Source organism: Silurus aristotelis, assembly GCF_946808225.1.
Source record: "Silurus aristotelis genome assembly, chromosome: 22".
NCBI classification, from domain to species: domain Eukaryota; kingdom Metazoa; phylum Chordata; class Actinopteri; order Siluriformes; family Siluridae; genus Silurus; species Silurus aristotelis.
The window spans coordinates 3,507,095-3,526,863 of NC_139595.1; the positions used below are offsets into that span (position 1 = coordinate 3,507,095).

Genomic DNA, 19,769 nt, shown 5'->3' on the forward strand with positions numbered 1-19,769 from the left:
GAAATTCATCATCTATCTCTCAACCTAGTGTGAACCAAGAGAGTGTGACTAGTTAATGTGTTGGACCTAATAGCTAATAGATAAATCCACTGGACAGATGTTCATTAGGTTCAAGCTGAACTCCTGATCGAGCCCTGACTTCAGGTTATCACAGTTAAAAGACACTTGAACCATATTCACTATTACAACATTGTATATTGTTAAGGAGTGTTACTTTGTGTCATAAAAGTGATCTATCCCTTGTGACCAAAATGAATTGTAACTTTTAGGCTACACTAATCCGGATAAATTTGAAAACGGTGTCTTCATCTAAAACACTTCGCTTTCACACTTTAGTTTTGAGTCATTTCCCAACATAAAAGGGGGGGGAGTGACTTTTAATTATGACAGGCTTGAGTCCTACCAGGAGTGGGGCTCAAACCCACGAGGATATTCATCCATTAGATCTTAAGTCCAACGCCTTAACCACTCTGCTATCCTGGTTGACACATGAACAGATGGACAGATGGATAGATAGATTTATGATGTTCTTATATAACAACTATAATACTGTATATTCAAGTGCTGCTTCCCAGTGTTTCAATTTCATACAAGTGCCCATTGTTCCCAGGAATAACTGCAGATTTACCATGACCCTGCCCCTGATCAATAAATTCCCACTGTGTATCAGGTTTCGGCATTTCATTTGAAGTGCATGATTTTCTTGTAAAGGGATTCAAACCCACTGACTCCTGATCGAACCCTGACTTCAGGTTATTATAGTTTAAAGACACTTGAACCATATCCGCTATTACAACATTGTAAATCAGTAAGGATTGTTACTTTGTGTCGTATTATGCCGTAAATATTATCTGGCCTTAGTGACCAAACTAAATTGTAACTCTCAGGCTATGTCTACACTAATCCGGATAAATTTGTAAACGGGGTCTTCATCTAACACTTCGCTTTCCCACTTTAGTTTTGAATAATTTCCCAAAATTTGCTCATCCACTCTGAAACGTCTGAAAACGCTCACGTCTCTGTACTGCGCATGGGCAAATCGTGAGAAGCTTCAACCTGCTGCTTTTCTGCCTGCCGTTTTCAAATTGATCCACTTTAGAGACCATTTTTAAAAGGCTACGTTTTCATTGACTAACAACTCCATCTCAGTGTGGACGGAAGGCAAAAATGGAGAGAAAATTATGCGTTTTCAAATGAAAATGCATCAGTGTAGACTTTGCTTTAGATATTTATAGTTTATCAGGGAATAATTTTGAATTAATAGCCTTTACAGTACAGGCTTAAAAAAACATTTAGTCTTGTTTGGGTTAGCTAAAAGTTACTTATTTATATTTTTTACTCAGTAACAGATATGATTTAAAATGTAGTTAAGTACAATACTTTAATCAAAACACACTCAATTAAAAGTCAAATTACAGATTTTAAAAACTAATTCAAAAAGTTAAAGTACACAAAAAAAGAAAGTTAAATTAACAGGAGTAAATGTAATTCATTACTTTCCTCCTTTGCGTTTAAGTTACTGTAACCTGGAAGCTAAGATGGGCCCCATAACAATCACTATGTCTTGGTAATAAGGACAATACTGTAGATTGGGGATTGTATGAAATTAAGCTAAAAACAAGCTAAAATCCCTGACCACAATTTCACTGCTAGATAGCTGGATAATAGAATTGATCATTTATCACAATCAGAACATGTTAATGACCTGCAGAATCCAGTCGCTCTTCAAACTGAACTGCAGTTTTTCGATGCAACTAACTGATTAACATGCAAAAGCTCATAAGGCTTAAGACAGTAGCAGTATTATTAATGTAAGAGTTTGGGGCTAAAATAGCTCACATAGCTTAAAGGATCTTTGTGTCTGGAAAAGCTTGGGGTCTGACCTTGACATTGATTGTCTTGAAATTGCTATAATTTAGGCTGAGGTGATTGTTGCCCAGAGTTTTAGATGAACCAAATGTTTTTGAGCCTGGCCCCATCCTGATAGTTATTGTCTGAAAGTCTCCTCAAGCAAATATCTGGAGTCTTCTGATATAATACATTTAATTGCTACTTATTGCTTCTGGGAAAAGCACCTGCATTTCTCCATATTGATTGCTGCTGGAGTTTTTTTGCACAGGAGAATGGATGATTCTCAACAATGCCACCAAATATTAAATTGTATTTTTTTTATTTCGATACTTAAGTCCATTCATAAGAGAGTACTTCTGTCCATTGCTTGAGTAGAAATGTAAAAAAAAGTTATTTTATTTGTACTTTAGCAATATTTAAGCAAAGGATATACACCTTTACTCAAATACAGGAATGGTGTTCCTCATCCACCACTGCTAAGCTCCAATAAGATCATAATACATAGTCTTATATTATTTAAATTATGCAAAATTAAAAAGCTTGTAATCATAGCTGTAACTTATGACTATTTTATTTTATTTTATTTTATTAGTCCCATAATAGGCAGTTTCAGTATATAGTACAACATCTTATTTTTGAGTGGATTTAAACTTTTTTCTTTTTCAACTGTTCAAACATTATTCAACAAAACGACATTAAAAACATTTTAAATCCTCAATCTAGCCCCCCACCAAACATTTTTTAGCATTGTAAAAAGAGAGAGATTTGTCTTATTTTTTCAATGTTTGCATAGGAGAATAATACTTTTTTTTTTTGCACAAATAATAATATATTTTGTCAAATTATTTGGATATAATCTACTATTTATATACTAAGAATCTATACTAAATTCTAAAACTGTACTAAATTGAGCTAACACTTAATGCAAATCAATATTTAATGCTTGTTACAGTGACAATGGGGCAGCATAATACCTGCCCCTATGAACCTCTGTTAGTGCTTTCCTCAAATCACGATTATGATGACACAACAAAACTCTATAAGGCTAAACAGGGCAAGGAGACAAAAAAGTACCCTTCAGCATGAGGCACCTGTGGTAACTTCTCAGTTTGTTTGAGGCTATGTCATTATTTAGTGCTGTCCAAAACATCTAGTAATGGCATTATGCTGTAAGGGAATTCTAAAAACAAAGCTAATTCCCCTGTCAAATGACACAGCCAGAAAGGTTGCAAAGTGTGTCTAATATGTTGAACTTTTCAGGTTTCATCTACAGGAACTGCACAGCAGCAGGCTGGAGTGATCTATATCCACCTTACGAGAAAGCCTGTGACTTCGGAAATAACGCAGATCCCGAATCTAAGGTACATGAGTTTAAGAGCAGAGAAGTGTCCTTACCTATGTCAGTGCAACTAAATAAGTAGAGGATACATTAGCGTGGCCTAAATCTTTGACCTTAATTTCTTTTCTTTTTTTTCAGACAACCTACTTCTCAACATTTAAGCAGGTGTACACAGCAGGATATGCCACATCCCTGATATCTCTCATAACAGCTATCGTGGTCTTTACTTTCTTCAGGCAAATTTCTCCTTGTGTTATATATATATATTGAAGCAAGATGTTCCTCTTCATAAAATTTTTATCGGGTTGTTAAAATTATGCCCTAAAAAATGACTGTGCTATTTTCTGATCACAGGAAGTTCCACTGCACCAGGAACTACATACACATCAATCTTTTTTCTTCCTTCATTCTCCGGGCCAGTGCGGTCTTCATCAAAGATGCTGTTCTTTTCTTGGACGAGTCTCTGGATCACTGCTTTATGTCTACAGTGAGGGAAAGGGATTAAAGCACATACATTATACCTACATATATGTGGTATCAACATTTTTCGAGATTAGCTCTGTTTACAAAAAACTCATTTATATATCTACTGTACATTTACACACTATCACCTTCAAAATAGTGCCCTTGCACAGCAATACAGTGCTCCTGCCTCCAGTGTTCTGGAATTCTTAGAATACTTCTTGAATGTGTCCTGGAAGTATAGAAGTATGTCAAGCACCTACTGCGATTCATGCTAAACCTCCTTACTGGTGTCAAAAGGTGACCTTTGCACCGGATCTTCATCTTGGGAAAAGGGGCGAAGTCCGCAGAAGCCAAATTTGGCGAGTAAGGTGGAGGCAGAAGTGAGATCATGTGGGTTGGTTGGATGTTCTCTGATGAATATCACGCACAAGTTGCCAAACGGTTTTGAGATTTTTTAAGGGTTGAGCTTAAAGGTCTTCTTGATCTCTCGACGTCTTAAAGTGATCTTTAGCTCTTGAAGCGTGCGTCACTTAAAACCCCCCAAACTACTCGTTGCAGCATCGCCGTTTGTTTCTGTGGCAGATTTGCCCAGTTTTCACGCAGAATTAAACGTGTGCTCTTTGTACTAACCTGCTGTCCATGATGAAATCACAGACGTGGTAGGAATAGCATCGGTTACACTATTAGATTTGAAGCTTTTTGATACCACCTCTTACATCACGACTATATGTGTTTGGTGAACATCCAAATTTAGTTTTACTAACAGCTAGCTAGATGTTAAAATTATTTTCTGCACTGAAATTCTTTTTCAAAGATGCATTTTAATGCATTAGATATGCAAGAATTAAGTCTGCGAATAATGTTGTCAAATGATCTCTTAGCACTAAAATGTTTATTTTACTCTACAGACATTTCCAAGTTACAATTTTTTTACTTATAAAGACAATATTTTATTATTTAGTTTAGAGCTATCACAAATCCAACTGTGAATCAACATCTGTGTCAAATGAACATGAGTGCAGGAACAGGCTTTTGTTCTGAATTTAAAAAGATATTTTAAAAAATGTATTCACATTTATAAATTAAATTTCTGCAATGATACATATTTCAAAACAAGTCTTGTGATTGTGCCAGGTGGGTTGTTTTTTTAGTGCTACTGCATTTCGATTTGTTCTTGTATTTTTTCCTCTTTTTTAGGTAACGTGTAAATCCGCTGTAGCTTTCTTCCAGTTCCAGAGGAAGTACTTCTGGTGGTACATTCTGACTGGATGGGGTCAGTGCATGAATACGATGAGTTCTGGATATATCTCTTGCTGTTCCTGGTTAAAGCCATACTGTTTGATCTGACCTGCTCAAACCTAACTTTATTATTAGAGCTACAGTCGAGTATGCTCTTGTATTACCAGGTGTGCCATCGGTTGTCCTTGTTGTTTGGGTGTTGACACGTAATTTTCTATGACAACAGTGGGTACTTAAACCTTGACCAATCATTTACCACACGTAGCACATGTCTAATTGCTTTAATTCATTCTAGGATAGTGGTAGCACAATGGTGGACTTTTGATCTGAAGGTCATGAGTTTAAATCCCAGAACCACCAGGCTGCAACTACTGGGCTCTTGAACAAGGCTTGTGATTGTAAAAAAAAATCCTTCTGGTTTTTACAGTTGCTGGGATGACACAGATAACATAGGCGTGTGGTGAATAATCAAAGGTCCGATAACAGCATCGCTGTTTGTGAGTAAGGACGTAATAAGTAACGTACTTTATATCAGTGAATTATTGCCAATAACTGATCTTTCATTAATGCTCTGACACCGAGGTTTATATAGACTTTGTGCTTGTTAGGCCAACATTATCATCTCCCTAAATGTGATCCGGATCCTGGTTGAAAAGCTCAAGTCAGCCGGTGTTGGAGGCAATGACACCGGCCATTTCATCTGAGTCGCATAATTGGGTCTGTCTTTAGATCGCAGATCACTGATAGCGTGTCAGTGAGTAGGAAGTAGGAAATGGCTGACATCAATAAGCTCATGTACTTTTCAGCCAGCCTGCTAACACGAGTGAACCTGACACGATTTCTAAAAGTATTTTCATGGCGTATTTCTAGCATGTTTATAAACATCTTGTCCTTGACCTTCCTAATATGTATTGCCAGCAGAATAGCTAAAAAGATCAGAGTGAACGCGACAGAATTTTCTGATATATTGAAGACATCAGCTAACCTAACAGGCTGTTCTGAGGGGATTTTAAAGTCATTATACATTGAGGAACATTGATAGTCTTCACTGCTAACGCTAGCTGAGTCGTCACAGAGGCTGATTTGTCAGCACTTTCTAGTAGGAATTTTCACTTATACTGCTAGTTATGGAACTATAAGGGCTAATCTGACAGGACATTCTGTGTGAATTTATGAAGTCAGTACATGCTAATAATAATGGCTGCTAAAGCTAGCTAAAAGAACTGCATGAGGCAATCTAACAGAACTTTTTGAGTAGATTTTTGAGTTGTATTGATAAATGCTAATCGCACTCACTGCTAAAGTTAACTGTACACATGAGCTAAACACAAGTGAGGGATTTTTTTACAGGAGGTTGGCTAAGTCCACATTGTTCTTGATCCCACTGTTTGGAATGCACTACACTGTGTTCACATTCCTGCCAGAGAACACGGGAGAAACAGCACGACTCTACATTAAGCTTGGCCTGGGTTCCTTCCAGGTGTGTGTGAGAAACCTTTATCCTTAAACTTTAAGCATTTAAACACAAATTAAAAAACATGATATCCCCGCAAGAACTTTAATCCTAATAATTAAAATACAAATTGTTGTATATAATGTGTATTTTCATTTATATATGGAAGGTAGGAAGATGTCAGCCAGTTTTCGTTATGCTTTTGGCTTCTAGATTAAAAATAAATAAATAAACAAACAAATAAATACAGATCAGCAACACACATTTTTTTTTATCTTCTTCTTGTTCTGCCTTATGGTCTCTTCAAACAAATCCAGGTCATATTCACCTTCTGATCTGCTCGCATAACTCTAGAGCAGTGATTTTCAACCTTTTTTGATCCGCGGCACATTTTTTACACTAACAAAATTCTGGGGCACATCACCAACCAAAATGACACTAACACAGTACAAAAAAACATATAGTTAATAATATAGTTTCTAAATGTATTTATACTCACTTAGTGTGAAACCTGGGCCTGTTTTGATTAACACAAAATGGATATCCTGGCAGGAATGGTAGAAAGACACACACGAAGCTCTTCCTCAACAGCTCTAAGTCTCTCTCTGTTTTTCGTTTTTATCGCAGTCAAGCTTGAGAAACTCAGCTCACATAGATATGTGGTTGAAAACGGGAGCAATGTCAAAATAGCTTTGTTGGCCAGAATGGGGAACTCATTGGCAACAGATAACCAAAAACTGTCCAAAGGAAGATCAGCAAAGTTTAGCTTTAAACCACGATCTTGTTTCAGTTTAATGAGTTCCTTATACTAGGGCATTCATCTGTGTCAGAATTTTGTCCAAGGCCCTGTTCGGCTTTTGCATTTTCCCTTCTCAAAAACTTCTCCATCACTGTCACTTGCTCGTCTTGCTGAGATCCCAAACTGTCACGTGTCGTGCAGCACTAACTCTATTGTCTTTACAGGCATTTATCGCATTTTGTTTTACATTTTTAAAACAAAACATTTACATTTTGTTTTAAATTGCACTATTGGTTGGTTTGTTTGTTTGTGTGACTATTTGGCGTTGCTTAATTTCCATTTTATTTGCTGTTGTTTTAAGTCTTATTCATATTTACTTTACACTTTGTACATTTATTTTTTAACCAGCATTCATTTGAGTTATTTTACACCATTTATGCACAAGTTAATTTTGTTTCAAATTTGCACTATTGTTTTCTTTACTTTTAATTTTGTTTTCACACTTCTTTTGTCATTTTTCATATTTGCCTTTCACGGTATTAAAATCTTTTTTGTCTTTCATAACTAGCTTTTGTTTGGTTTCTTTTAATTTATGCACAACACTTTTACCTTTGTTTTTAATTGCACTATTGGTTTAATTTTGTTTATAATGTAGTTTTTCTTTGCTGTGTGTTATTCTTGTATTTTGATTTGATTGCTTTGGTATAATTTTTTTATTACCATGTTTTTTTTTTTTTTTTTAATGCTTTTTGAATATACACATTTTACATAGTTAAATCATTTTGGTACAGTTATGGCTTTTTTTGGTGGGCTTCTGTATAAGTTGTGGGTGGGTTCTGGGGTAAATATGGTCAATTTGATTTCTGAAGGTGTGAATGGGTTGTGGCTGAGTTATGGTCTGCTTTTGGCTAAAGTCTGGATTACTTCAGGCATGCAGCTTTAGAGCCAATTAAGGACCGTAAGCTGTGGTGGTATGTGAGCCAAAAGAACAGCCTGAACCCAGCCCTTTCTGGCCCAGAAAAAATTTGCTATCTGGGATTGAGCAGTGAAAAGACAATACAGGGTGTAGAATTGAAATCCACAGCTGCCTCATTTCACTGCTCTCCACGAATTGTTTACTTTCTGCACAGGTGGAATGAGAATCCTGTACAATTAATTTACCTCGGCTCTCTGCGCAGAAGCTGTTTGGATCATGTCGACCAGCACCGTGTTCGTGCGGAGGTCGAGCCTCGTAGTGAAGCTCTGACTGCACTGAGGGCAGACATAAACACCCAGGTCCCAATAGCCGTTAATGCAGGCTTTGCAGAAGTTGTGGCCACAAGGGAACGTCACCTCCTTCAGCTCCTCCTGACAGATCGCACAGTTATACTGGTCCTGTTCCAGAAACCCTGCGTGCGCCATTTCTAAACACCAACACAAACACCAGTGTCTTGTTACTTGCTAGCAGTGAAATTGTGGTCAGGGATTTTAGCTTGTTTTTAGCTTAATTCCATACAATCCCCAATCTACAGTATTGTCCTTATTACCAAGACATAGTGATTGTTATGGGGCCCATCTTAGCTTCCAGGTTACAGTAACTTAAATGCAAAGGTGGAAAGTAATGAATTACATTTACTCCTGTTAACTTAACTTTATTTGTTTTGTGTACTTCAACTTTTTAAATTAGTTTTTAAAATCTGTAATTTGACTTTTAATTGAGTGTGTTTTGATTAAAGTATTGTACTTAACTACATTTTAAATCATATCTGTTACTGAGTAAAAAATATAAATAAGTAACTTTTAGCTAACCCAAAAAAGACAATGTTTTTTTAAGCCTGTACTGTAAATGCTATTAATTCAAAATCATTCCCTAATAAACTATAAATATCCAAGGCAAAGTCCACACTGATGCATTTTCATTTGAAAACGCATAATTTTCTCTCCGTTTTTGCCTTCCGTCCACACTGAGATGGAGTTGTTAGTCAATGAAAACGTAGCCTTTTAAAAATGGTCTCTAAAGTGGATCAAATTGAAAACGGCAGGCAGAAAAGCAGCAGGTTGAAGCTTCTCACGATTTGCCCATGCGCAGTACAGAGGCGTGAGCGTTTTCAGACGTTTCAGAGTGGATGAGCAAATTTTGGAAAATTATTCAAAACTAAAGTGGGAAAGCGAAGTGTTAGATGAAGACCCCGTTTTCAAATTTATCCGGATTAGTGTAGACATAGCCTGAGAGTTACAATTTAGTTTGGTCACTAAGGCCAGATAATATTTACGGCATAATACGACACAAAGTAACAATCCTTACTGATTTACAATGTTGTAATAGCGGATATGGTTCAAGTGTCTTTAAACTATAATAACCTGAAGTCAGAGTTCGATCAGGAGTCAGTGGGTTTGAAACTCTTTACAAGAAAATCATGCACTTCAAATAAAATGCCGAAACCTGATACACAGTGGGAATTTATTGATCAGGGGCAGGGTCATGGTAAATCTGCAGTTATTCCTGGGAACAATGGGCACTTGTATGGAATTGAAACACTGGGAAGCAGCACTTGAATATACAGTATTATAGTTGTTATATAGAACATCATAAATCTATCTATCCATCTGTCCATCTGTTCATGTGTCAACCAGGATGGCCGAGTGGTTAAGGCGTTGGACTTAAGATCCAATGGATGAATATCCTCGTGGATTCGAGCCCCACTCCTGGTAGGACTCAAGCCTGTCATAATTAAAAGTCACTTTAACCCTTTTATGTTGGGAAATGACTCAAAATTAAAGTGTGAAAGCGAAGTGTTTTAGATGAAGACACCGTTTTCAAATTTATCCGGATTAGTGTAGCCATAGCCTAAGCGTTACAATTTTTTGGTCACAAGGGATAGATAATTTTTACAGCATATTATCACAAAAAGTAACACTCCTCAACAATATTCAATGTTGTAATAGCAAATATGGTTTAAGTGTCTTTTAACTGTGATAACCTGAAGTCAGGGCTCGATCAGGAGTTCAGCTTGAACCTAATGAACATCTGTCCAGTGGATTTATCCATTAGCTCTTAGGTCCAACACATTAACTACTCACACTCTCTTGGGTCACACTAGGTTGAGAGATGGATGATGAATTTCCAATATAACTGCTTGCCGCTAAATGTCTTCTATACAAGTTATTCCCACTGAGCAGAGGTGGCAAATCCAGATACATTTAAAAGCGCCGTTTTCGTCTAAAAACGCTCCGCAGCAACAATTTCATTTTTAATCGTTACTATTTGAAATGTCGTTGCAATGACGTCATCATTTTGTTATGTTAGGAAGTTTCCTATCCAGCTCGAAGAACCAATGTTAGGAAGCTTTCCACTTTAGCTCGAAGGACCATATAACAATTCTCACTATCTGGTGTGCGCTGATTAGGGGATTGTACTCACCTCAGCGTGTCAGTAAAAACACGATACAGGATTCAGAACACTCTACTTTACTGGGTATAGAATTGATTGTATATGAGGTGATTCTTGCTGTCTTCTGCTAGCTGTAGTTCAATGGGTTGCGTTATGCAGAATGCATACCGCTGCTCCGTGTTCTGGCCTTTTATACTCTCGATGGGGGAACGGTGCACTGTGATGTCATACAGTGAGGAAAATAAGTATTTGAACACCCTGCTATTTTGCAAGTTCTCCCACTTAGAAATCATGGAGGTTCTGAAATTGTCATCATAGGTGCATGTCCACTGTGAGAGACATAATCTAAAAAAAAAAAATCCAGAAATCACAATGTATGATTTTTTAACTATTTATATGTATGATACAGCTGCAAATAAGTATTTGAACACCTGTCTATCAGCTAGAATTCTGACCCTCAAAGACCTGTTAGTCTGCCTTTAAAATGTCCACCTCCACTACATTTATTATCCTAAATTAGATGCACCTGTTTGAGGTCGTTAGCTGCATAAAGACACCTGTCCACCCCATACAGTCAGTAAGAATCCAACTACTAACATGGCCAAGACCAAAGAGCTGTCCAAAGACACTAGAAACAAAATTGTACACCTCCACAAGGCTGGAAAGGGCTACGGGGAAATTGCCAAGCAGCTTGGTGAAAAAAGGTTCACTGTTGGAGCAATCATTAGAAAATGGAAGAAGCTAAACATGACTGTCAATCTCCCTCGGACTGGGGCTCCATGCAAGATCTCACCTCGTGGGGTCTCAATGATCCTAAGGAAGGTAAGAAATCAGCCCAAAACTACACGGGAGGAGCTGGTCAATGACCTACAAAGAGCTGGGACCAACGTTTTCAAGGTTACTGTTGGTAATACACTAAGACGTCATGGTTTGAAATCATGCATGGCATGGAAGGTTCCCCTGCTTAAACCAGCACATGTCCAGGCACGTCTTAAGTTTGCCAATGACCATTTGGATGATCCAGAGGAGTCATGGGAGAAAGTCATTTGGTCAGATGAGACCAAAATAGAACTTTTGGGTCATAATTCCACTAAACGTGTTTGGAGGAAGAAGATTGATGAGTACCATCCCAAGAACACCATCCCTACTGTGAAGCATGGGGGTGGTAGCATCATGCTTTGGGGGTGTTTTTCTGCACATGGGACAGGGCTACTGCACTGTATTAAGGAGAGGATGACCGGGGCCATGTATTGCGAGATTTTGGGGAACAACCTCCTTCCCTCAGTTAGAGCATTGAAGATGGGTCGAGGTTGGGTCTTTCAACATGACAATGACCCGAAGCACACAGCCAGGATAACCAAGGAGTGGCTCTGTAAGAAGCATATCAAGGTTCTGGCATGGCCTAGCCAGTCTCCAGACCTAAACCCAATAGATAATCTTTGGAGGGAGCTCAAACTCTGTGTTTCTTAGCGACAGGCCAGAAACCTGACTGATCTAGAGAAGATCTGTGTGGAGGAGTGGGCCAAAATCCCTCCTGCAGTGTGTGCAAACCTGGTGAAAAACTACAGGAAACGTTTGGCCTCTGTAATTGCAAACAAAGGCTACTGTACCAAATATTAACATTGACTTTCTCAGGTGTTCAAATACTTATTTGCAGCTGTATCATACAGCGGACCTTACTTGTCCATCTGCTCCAGGAAATGTCTTTGACACTCTCCCGATCAACCAAAGGGCTCGTGGTAACTGGGGATCGACAATCATAACGACAGACCCAACTGCAAGGGTTTCAGTCCATTGTGCCGTAATTGGAGATGATCTTTTTGCAGCAGTTCAACAGCTGGCCAAACTGCAGACAGTCTTATCTCTGATACGTAATATTACAAGGGGTGGACAAATAAAAAATTTAATAGCGATCCCACAGGGCAAGCAAAAGCTCAGCTGTTATGTCCAGTCATGTGTTTAACTGCCCAAACGCAGCTAAACACAAATGACATGGCTAAAACATCTAGCAAATGTAAACTAATTTATTACTATATGCTGCTTCTACTATGTAATACAATATAATACTATAAACTACTAAAATTTCAGGAATTTAAGACTGGAAACTTTCCATTAGAATTTGAACAGGAATTAGTGCACCATTAAATAAATTATTATTATTAATGTTTTAATGTAATTATGGTGTATGGTGTTTCCACACGGACATGTTTAATTGCCGGATGTGTGCACCATGGTTGATTTTGGTGCTTGATTCCAGTAAAACAAATGTTTAGTGATTAAAAATATTTTTTCAGTGGAGTTTATATTTTGAGTGAAAAAAGGATGTAAAAATATGTTTTTTTAAAGGTTTTAATTTCGACTCTTTTATATTTATATATATATATATGTTTTATACAAATAGTCAAACAGAAACGTAAAGGCATGTTGGACTTTTTTAAGGACAAACCTTAACATAAAGTTGCTGTACGCTTGCTGTGGTATTCCTGCTGGGTTCAGTTCTGCTGATGTTTATAGAAATCTCAGCTAAAGCTCTAATATACAGTACATGATATACATACACTGTGTATACACAACACTGTGCAAACAAAAACGATCTTGTTCATGAATGCCTTGATAATAGAAACGTCATACAAACAGTCCTTTTCCCTCCATAACTCATACAAGAATCTCTTTTTGCTGTATTGTTCACATGACTCATTTCTAAAAAAAATTTCTGAGGTGATTTTAAGTTGTCTCTATGCATAAGATCTTGGTGATTACAATCTTCCTAGTCTTTCACCTGATTTCATTAAGAAGCAGGTGATCTTGAGGAGGTGTAGTCGGAATAAATGAGTCAGTAAGCTCTTTTTTTGTCCATGTAAAATATATACTATAAGATAATTCCTTGTGTACTGATTCAAAGATTCAGTAACAGGGTGTTGCACATTGAGCACACATTCTTCGTTATATAAATTAATAAACATAGAAAATCTGTAAATATACAGTGGAAAACAGAATGTATAAATAAAATGGATTTCTTTTCTACTTACGTAGTGACATGGTGAGTGGTTGTAGACACTACTGTAGTCACAACTAAGAGAAAGAAAAATAACTAGTGTGATTTTTATCTGATTAATCGGCCTACAGAGAGGTGGTGTTTCATCAACAACCTCACCCTCAATGCCATGAAGACTAAAAAGCTCATCCATCTAACTATCTATCTATCTATCTATCTATCTATCTATCTATCTATCTATCTATCTATCTATCTATCTATCTATCTATTTATCTATCTATCTATCTATCTATCTATCTATCTATCTATCTATCTATCTATCTATCTATCTATCTATCTATCTAATCATTAGTTAAAGTAGGGATCAGTGTGTGTGATGATACCTGGAGGTGGATCATTGACACTGATGTGAACAGGAACCTCCAGATCTCCTGCACTGCACCAGTACCAGCCACCATCACTCTTCTTCAGTCCACTCATCTGCACACTGAATGACCTTTTCCCATCATCACGAAGAGTATTGCTGAATTCTGGGATGTGTCAGTCCTCCTTCGCTGAGTTGCAGCTTCTGTCTCTGAATCTGCACCACTTCTTCTGTGTGTTCTGATACGCAGCGCTGTAGAGACACTGAACTGTGACGCTGCCTCCTTCATCACCACTCACTCTGCTCTCCCTCACAAACAGATCAGGAGCTGAACACAAATATATAGTTAATTATGTAAAATTCACTAATTATTTGTAGATTGTAACTTAATACCTGCTTTCACTGTGATATAAAGTTGTTCTGTAACATCTGACCAGAATATTCCTTCTATCTCTACAACACACCAGTATGATCCAGTGTTTCCTGTCTGGAGATCTTTCATAGTCACAGTAAAGAGACTCTCAGCTGGATTATCAGTTACTGTCACTTTCCCCTGTGTCTCGTTGGCATACGCCTGAATTGTGCAGTAATTGTACGCTGCAGCAGCATCATAGCACCAGTATTTCTTATGATGTATATATTTCCTATTATAAGGACATGGGATGGTAACAGATGCTCCAGTTGGAAGACTTTACTGTCTGGATGCTGACTGAAAAATGACAACATCTGCAATCAGAACAGAAAAACACTACTATTACTCAGTGACAAAAAACTATTTAATAATATAAGATATTACTGATCCATGATACATTACTTCAGTACTTTAGGGTTTTGATGTAGAAATGGTTTATTCTGTATATAAATGTAAAATAGGATAGAAGAGTGCATGAGAAATGTACTTACTTGAGATGATCAGAATATAAATGAAAAAGCAGCTCATGTTAGAATTGTTCTGATGTTGAAAAGAATTGAGAGGTTTTCTTGAGTCCTGCTTCTCTGTGAACTTGTTACTGTGTCTGTAGAAACTCAAGCAGTTCCTCTTCCTGCAACTCACACTATATGGTCTAAAACCACAGTGTGTCTTAAGTTAGTGACTGTTTTTTATATTTTCATTCCAGTAAAAAAAAGTGTAAAAGACAACGGAACAAGTTATTTAGCTGCTATAACAGGAACAAACGTCATTCAATGTCTTGCAATTCAGACTAGTAGTATATACAGTAGAGTTTTTACTAGTTCTTTAGTACTCTGAACACCGAAATATGTCTGTATATTTTCAGTCTCTTAGACATAAAAGAAGGACTGTTTTTACTTATTTAGATGTGCATTTTAAATGCTTTCTAATTACTGGTCATATTTTTTTAATGATTTATATTTTTATTTATAAATGGGAAAAAAATGATAGCTTAGTAAATTTTTGCCAGATTTTATATTTCATACTATTATATCTCATATAAATGTAGTAGTAATAATAATAATAATAATAATAATAATAATAATAATAATAATAATAATAATTACACCAACAATAATAACAACAATAATAATATTACTAATAAATATTTGTATAATTATGATTACTACTACTATTATATCTTTGCCACCAGAGGGAACCCTAACATTTATTTGGTTCTCTCTGAAAACTGAATGCTGAATCAGCACTTTAGCAGCAGTACGTACACCAATATTACTTATGTTACGTATATTTCCTATAATAATGATGGGATGGTGACAGATGCTCCAGTTTTAAGACTTAAATCTCTAAATGCTGACTTAGAAGGGTCTCGAAATGTAAAATAAGAAAGAAGAGCAGCTCTTATTAGGCAGGGTTTCTGCAGGGTTTTAAAAAGTCTAAAAAGGTTTAAAATGTTAAAATCTAAAGGCCTCTTAAATTCGCTGTTCTCAGTCTTAAATTATTTTAAATAGGGCTTAATTTTCCAAAGTCAATGTAAAAATACCTTTAATACTCATTGAAAGGCTCCTGCAGCACTTTAGAATTTTTTTTTTTTGTTGTTGTTGTTTCCAAGGTGTAATAGTTTGTTTTTTTTGCTAGCTTAAATATAATTCCCTGTATTGCAACTGCAAATAAGACCAACATGTAGCAGCCAATCAGCTTTCTGTTATTAGCACAAATCTCTGTTGGATTGTACCACAGATGTAAAATAGATTTTAATTTCTGTTATGGGGAATTTCAAGCGATATTTTATTTTAGTTCTTGGTAAATGCCAGTTGCTAACACTGTATTTGTATGTTTTTAATGTGATTCAAGTCTTAAATTTCATTCATAATTGTCTAAAAAAAAGGTCTTAAAGTCTTACATTTGACTTGGTGAAACTTGTTGCTTAATAAGTTTCTATTTAACATGGACAATTCTCCACATTACCCACCAGAGGGCACCCTCACTCATATCTCTGTATTTTGCTCCGTTGTTTTCTGTTATCATTTACTGTGTTTGGGAAATACAAAAAAAAACAATCATATTCAGTGTACTTTACGTTTATAACATTTCTGTAAAAGTGCACCTTATTGTGTTTTATTGATTTACTTTACTTAACTGTACTTATTTTAACAAAATGCTGTTTTACATCCATTTATCTCATCTTTGTCTAAAAGACAGGAGATGGAGCTGGAGGTAGCAGAGCTGAAGATGTTGAGGTTTTCGTTGGGAGTGACGAGGATGGACAGGATTAGAAATGAGTTTATTAGAGGGACAGATCATGTAGGACATTTTGAAGACAAGGTGAGGGAGGTGAGATTGAGATGGTTTGTACATGTGCAGAGGAGGGACATGGGGTATATCAGTAGGAGAATGCTGAGGAAACCAAAAATAAATCCAAAATTTGGGAAACCATGAACATGGCTCAAGGACAAGAAAAAAAATTTTTTGGTAATTGTCAGAATCTGGGGGATTTCTGGCCCTTTTTTTTTTCTCTGTGATTCATGTTTTTCCCCACCAGATGTCGCCATTTTGTTCTTGTATCTTTCATTAACTCCCATTGTTTTTCCTTAATGGGCCTGACATAAGTCTTTGTTTTTGTGAGTTTGTTTTTTCCTAGCCTTTTCTCTTAAAACTTTGTTTATTTTGCCATTTGTCTGAGAAATTGTTTAAGAATTTATTGTTCAAGATTTTCTCTCTTGAATTGTGGATATTTGTATTATTTTTTTTTTTAGCTCTGCTTTTTGTTGGAGTTTGGGTCCTGACTTGTATATTTGCTGTTTTCCATTGTGTGTGTGTGTGTGTGTGTGTGTGTGTGTGTGTGTGTGTGTGTGTGTGTGTGTGTGTGTGTGTGTGTGTGTGTGTGTGTGTTTCCAACCACCCACTTTGGCCAGAATCTTCCCCTTACTGTAAGGTTGTTTTTAGGACAATGCCCATTGTTAAAAGCAATATAAAAATAAAACAATTTAAGTATTAATCTTTAATTAACATTAATATAATAATAATAAATAGAATAATATTAAATTAATCTTTGAATAAAAAGCGTTTAGAAATGTACAAATCTGCACAGAACATCACCACATTCAGAATTGTTGTTAAAGAAAAAGAATGTTTGCACTTCTGTTGTTTCATCACTGCTAGACACTACAGCCTCTGTTGTGGCTGAGAAATTATTTAAAATTAGAAACATGTGAAGAACCACAGCTTCACTCATGTGAATATGTACATCTGATTATGTTTCACAGCAGATCTGTTTAAAACATAACAGAAAAAGGCAGAAAATTAGAAGCTTGAATACGTCAATATAAATTTTTTTTATCTCATATTTTTGGAAGAAAAAAAAAAGTTTTAAATCTAAGAAAAATTCAGTGTTTTTCATCTCTATTTGTTAAAATAGGAATCAGTGTGATACATGAAGGTGGATCACGGACACTGAAGTGTAAATGCAGCTCATGTTGGAATTGTTTGTAGATTTTCTCGCATTCTGCTTTTCTGTGAACTTGTTACTGTGTCAAAACTCAAGCAGTTCCTCTTCCTGTTACCTTCACCATAGGTTAAAAAAACAGCACGGCAAAAGTTTTGACTTTTTTTTTTATTACTTTCTGTAAAATGAAAGTAAAGCTGATGAAGAAACGTTTTTTAGTTGTTATAACAGGAAACGACGTCTTCCATGCCTTACAATGCGAACATTTGATATATTCGGTAGAGATGTTCTAGTTTACTTCATTTCAATCGCTGTAAGTCAGGGGTGTCAAACTCAGGCCTGCGGTGTAATTATATTTGGCCCTCGAGATCATATCAAATGTGTATTAGAGCTGGCCTGCCAGTATATAGCGCATACACCGCTAATACTACAAATCCCAGAATGCTTGTTAGTGCGTTAGCGTGTCAGTCGAGACCGCCAAAAAACTCTGCGTACTCAGCGCTGAATTTACCCGACTTGGGTTAGCGATTTGCCGACTTTGAAGCCCAGAAATGCAGATTTGAACTGCTCAGTAATCCGTTTGTGGTTGACGTGGAAAGCGCACCAACCAACCTCCAAATGGAGCTGATTGAACTCCAGTGTAGAGACACGCTCGAGTCAAAGTACGACTCTGTGTGTGCTGCACAGTTTCCATGTTTCCTCCCTGACACACTGCTCCAACTCCGTGCCCAAGCTGCTCAAATCTCTCTATGTTCACCAGCACATATCTTTGTGAGCAACTGCTCTCTTTCATGAAGATGAACAAAACCCCATTCAGGAGTCTCACTGATGAACACCTTCACTCAATCCTGAGGAGTTCCTCAGCTCAGGGCCTAAACCCCAGACATGATGCACTTGCATCTAAGAAATGATACCAGGTATCTGACTTCAACCAATCAGAGTAAATCATAGTGTAGCAAACTGAGCTTGAAAGAATGTTGTCTTTATGCACTTTTCCTACTCCAAGGCATGGACTGTTAATGGTTGAAAGATTGCTTTTTTTTTAATTGAAGGAAATTATTATTATTTTTGCTTTTGTTGTTGGCCTGTGAAAAAAGATTTACATTATAAAGGAATTTGTAATTCTACAGATAGAGAGAGACATAATAAGAAACGAATATCACAGATATGTGTTTTATTTAAATTTAATTTCTCATGTGTTTAGAATAATAAACTTTGGTTGTTCCAGATTTAATGTTTATGCAAAACTAAAGTTTGTTTCCATATGAAAAGGTTCAAAATTACATATCTGGAGAGACGGAAAATGTGCGCAATTGCAGTCAATTTTTCAATAAATATTGAGTTTGGCCCGCGACTTCGTCTCAGTTTTTTTTTATTTTGGCCCACTGTAAATTTGAGTTTGACACCCCTGCTGTAAGTGTTTGCACCACCCTGAGGGGGCCATTAATAACACCAACATTTCTGAGCTCCTAGACAGGTTTAGACTCCAGTTCCCAACAAACCCCATATCCTACAAAAATGGCCACTGCAGACTCAAACACACATACACACACAGCCATACACACTATAAAAAGGATTTTATTTACAAAGACAACTTGAAGTAAAATCTCTGATTTTGTTACTAGTGGTTATTAAGGCTTCTTATTTGGTTGTATATTTGTTTTTTTAATTGTTTCGCTTATGTTTTTGATTTGAGTCTGTCCTATTTAAATGTTTGCACATTCCCTGAACTCAGACATCCCACCATTCCCAGAAGTTTCGGAAGACTTGCGCATATTGCTAGCAGCCCCCGATACCCGCAAATTACAATACAATTCCATGTTTTTTTTTATTGAAATAGTGTGAGAGACCCAAATATTCTTATACTTTACAGGTTCTGAGAGACCAAAAGATCGATTGAGTGTATCCTGATTGGTCTCTCTTTTTGCTAACAAGACCAATCCGTTTTTTTTCTATGCGGACAGGCTTTAGAGCACCAAGACACAAAGAAAATACAAAACGCATTTGACCTCAGACCACACTACAGTTTATCCCTGCTTGTAACATGGGCTTTCCATCCTAAATGATGAGGCTGAACTCCCTATAGGCATGCTAAAA

The 19,769-nt window shown here is 36.7% G+C and overlaps 1 protein-coding gene, 1 long non-coding RNA gene and 1 pseudogene across 4 annotated transcripts in view; 2 read left to right on the plus strand and 1 right to left on the minus strand.

Annotated features, from left to right (window-relative positions):
• Positions 1–19,769, plus strand: part of eef1da (eukaryotic translation elongation factor 1 delta a (guanine nucleotide exchange protein)) — a 78,800-nt gene that overhangs the window by 4,216 nt on the left and 54,815 nt on the right. The gene's annotated exons all lie outside the window — the stretch shown is intronic.
• Positions 2,871–6,401, plus strand: LOC310717087 (pituitary adenylate cyclase-activating polypeptide type I receptor-like; annotated as a pseudogene). The gene is made up of 8 exons: positions 2,871–3,212; positions 3,329–3,426; positions 3,545–3,677; positions 4,853–4,928; positions 5,062–5,123; positions 5,322–5,391; positions 5,503–5,594; positions 6,245–6,401. The product of its transcript is annotated as a pituitary adenylate cyclase-activating polypeptide type I receptor-like (transcript).
• LOC310717407 lies at positions 13,468–14,903 on the minus strand. 2 transcript variants are annotated; one of them, XR_014530823.1, is made up of 4 exons: positions 14,719–14,903; positions 14,209–14,520; positions 13,835–14,143; positions 13,468–13,528 (listed from the first exon to the last, which is right to left on the minus strand). It is a non-coding gene; the product is annotated as an uncharacterized lncRNA (long non-coding RNA). The 2 variants fall into 2 exon arrangements; XR_014530824.1 differs by having other exon boundaries at positions 14,209–14,541.